Consider the following 3,758-nt stretch of genomic DNA (forward strand, 5'->3'; position numbering starts at 1 on the left):
GCTGCCCATTTCTTGGCCAATACCCAGTAAACCTGATTGTGCAGAATAGGGCTACCACCTCTGGGCTGCCAAGATCTAGATCTAGACAGCCCCTAGATGTCAGCAAAGAGCTACATTTGTCTGCATTCCTTTGCTGCCATGGTTGTCTAAGAGGATTGCCTTGAAGCCTAGAAAGTTCTACTTGCTACTCTTGTGATGGTATTAATGACAGAAGGTGAAAGAAAGGAGGCATGTTTGTTTGTTTATTAAATTTTTATCACTGCCCATCTCCCCCCACAAGGAGGGACTTGTTGACAAGCTCCTTTGGGCTTCTCCGTGTGGATGGTCCTTGACTGATGCTGTTATAATTTCTGACCTTCCCCTGCATCCAGATATTCCTGGAGCAGTGGTATCCACGAGGTAGGTCAAAACAGGCATAATGAGCATCATAGCACTGTGATCAAAGCCCTACCCCTTCAAATGTACAAGAGGGATGGGCTTGGATTGCAAAGTTGCAACCACCATCTTCTCTGTTTTGACCTTCTCCCCTGCAGACAATGCTGTCCTAGACTTTGGCTTTCTCTTGGAAGGCCTCTCGAAGGCCACTGGAAAAAGAAGGCAATCAAGCAGAAAATACTGTAATACCTTAATCCAGGAACTATCACGGAGAAAACCACACCCCCACCAACACTGGCAGGGCAAGGTACTGTATATACTGTAAACAGGCAGCAAACCCCACACTCTCTTGCACTGATGATGTCAACTAGTTGGGTAATGAAATGTCTGCAGGCAAATAATGAAGCTCAGAGAGCACCAAGGACTCCACAGTTCAACCGTGAGCTACAGATACTGTCTTCTATTGGAGAGAAGGCATTTTTGTAAGATGTTATTTATTCATAATTATAACTAGGGAATAGGTGGAGGCAAATAACAGCATCCCCAATAACAACCTTGTAAGGTTAGGTTTCACAGAGAGGGAGGGACTGGTCCAAAGTCACTCAGGTAACTGCTGTGGTTGTGGGAGAATTTGAATCAGGGACTTCCCTGTGCTAGTCCAACACCTTAACCACTACACCATATTTTTTACCTCTCTGCTCCCTTCCTTCAGCTTGTAGGCAGGCGACACCTTTCCCAAACTAATAGGTCTCTCCCTTTTGGAATACTTTAGAGAAATCTCCAGGTTTCCCCTCAGCAGCCATTAACTCCTATTGAGAAAACATTTGTCTTCCAGGCACAACCAGGATCTCAGCAACATTTCTATCATCACTTCCTAACTTGAAAGAAAGAAGTCTACCTCAACCAACTTAAGGCTAAAAGTTTTAGAAAAAGAAGTGAACAGATGGACGTGCAATACTATTTTTAGAAAATTAACCTATTTTATTCCATTAGGAACCGCACTTCCCTCTAAGTTAATAAAATTTCCTTTTGGAATTCCTAATCAGACTTTGAGTGCTAATACCATAAAAGGACAAAATTCATAAGCATTCCAATTTTACATGCTTCCAGCTTCTTCGTTATCATCCATGAAAGAAAGTAAGGAAGAATAATCTTGAACTTTAGATATTAGTTTGCCTATTCTCCATTACAGTGTGACTTTCACAGATGCGGTTAATCCAAGGATATGTGGCTTCTACTTTGTGACATAAGATCTACATTACAGATCTCTTAAAGATTTCCAAACATCATGCCCCAGATATATATACAACCCCGTTTCCATAATAAGTGTGTTTAACACAATGCATTGTCAAAATAGGTTAGTTTGGTTACAATGGAGGCTTTAGTGCCAACCCAGTCAATTGTGGTTTATTCAAATAAACTGTATTTAAACACTCTAATTTCGGTCATTGTTTTGAAGACAGCTTTAACTGCAATTGTGGGATTCCAAGATCATACAGTTCCTAAGATGCTAAACAAACAGTACTTCCATGCATGGCATTCACAACAATATATTGCTTTGGGTCAATTGAAGGATCAAAAACTACATTTTTGCTGATATAAAACATCAGTTGAGACATTAGACATCTAAAATGATTTACTTTGAACTTTAAAGAATAATACACATTTGTCTAAAAGACATTAAGCCAAAGATTAACCAACCACATTTTAGCTCAGCAAGTTGTGAGAATTTTGTAGTTGACAAGTCATTGTGTTGTATGAGCCCAGAAAATTGATTTATGTGAATCAACTATGGTTCATTTAAGTGGGAAGTTAACATGTCACCTAACCCAGCCATACTTTCATTAGTAAGGTCACATTATTGAGTGATGCTAAAGCATTTGCAAAATCAGTTATACAACCGTTTTGTTCTGAACATTCTTTCTCCCCTCAATTGTGGAGAGAGGACTAAAACAGCAACACTGGGCCCTCTACAAAGATTAAATATTTTAAAAAAAACAAAATGCCCTAGTTGTGTGGGAAGAAACAATCTGTATTTCTTGTTTATGAGCAGGTAAGAGGAGGCCCAATCTAGTGGTTTCTTAGCCCAAAGACTCAGTGGTTGGCTCCCCACCATATGCTGTGCTAAAATTTGGTGGACTAGATTGTATTGTAATATATTGTGTGAATGAGGAAGTGTGGTTAATTTATGGTGTGCCATGTTGTGGGAATACAAGCAACTGGCATTGCTGAGTAAACCAGGGTGAAGTTAGCCACAGATTGTGTTGTGTGGAAATGACCCATTTCCCCAAGACACATAATAATCTCATGGAACTGAGTATTAGTAAGTTGATCTAAAATAAGTCCTAGATTGACTGTCCACCCATGATGCTTGGTGCAAACAGCCATCCCCTCCTTGTCACTTGCATACTCAATCACTCTTATTTGCTCACCAAGGGGCAGGACACATGTTAACCGGTGTTAGGAGAAGCTCTTGCAACAGCTGATCAAAGGAATCCAACTCCCTCTGCTAAAAAGGACAGGGCAAAGCTAAGGATACTTGTCTCCCAGCAACAGGATGTTTGAGTCAACCATTTGTTCCAGTTGCTAGGAGACAACAACAAAGCCGTGGCAACCACAGAGCACAGCAACTGCCTCACAAGCTTCGGCCTATTCACTTTTGCTAGAGGAACCTTCTCTAACCTGGTGCTTCCCAGGTACGCTGGGACAACCATTTCCCAAACTCTGAGCCAGGATGGCCCCTTTATTGAGTGGGAATTCTGGGAGATGGAATTCCTGACCTTCCCAAAGGCCATGAGGCTACCTTGCAGTCAAAACCAAGCCCCCTCCCCTCAGTCCTCTTTTGCAATGCCCGTGTGCTGGGTGCTTTGTTTGCTGGGCACGTAGGTGGCCCTAGTTGCAGGAGTAACAGAGTCCATACCTCATCAAGCAATTGGATTAAAAATGATGCATAAGAATGAAATCCAAAAGACCCCAAGCACCCTTAACAATTCACATATGGACATGCTCCTGCAAAATATTATCAAGCCCCAAAGGCATGTAGAAAGAGCCAGGTATTTAAAGCTGAGGGAATACGGTTCCAGAGATGGGGCAGGAGCAACTGAGAAGGCTCTCCTCTGTGGACCCTCCATATGAGAATGGAAGGCAGAAACATCTGCGAGCAACAATTCTGAAGACAACCAGGTCCTAAGCCATGGAGGGCTTTAAAGCGAGCAAACCATACCTTGAATTGCACCCAGAAGCATAGCATTGGTGTTTCAACCAATTAACACCCGTAACTGCTTGAGCTGCTGCAATCTGGAGCAGCTGAAGCTTCCAGGTGATCTTCAAAGACAGCCCCGTGTAGAGTGCATTGCAGTAATCCAAACAAGAGATGACCAAGG

This window comes from Candoia aspera, chromosome 8 (assembly GCF_035149785.1).
Source record: "Candoia aspera isolate rCanAsp1 chromosome 8, rCanAsp1.hap2, whole genome shotgun sequence".
NCBI lineage: Eukaryota > Metazoa > Chordata > Lepidosauria > Squamata > Boidae > Candoia > Candoia aspera.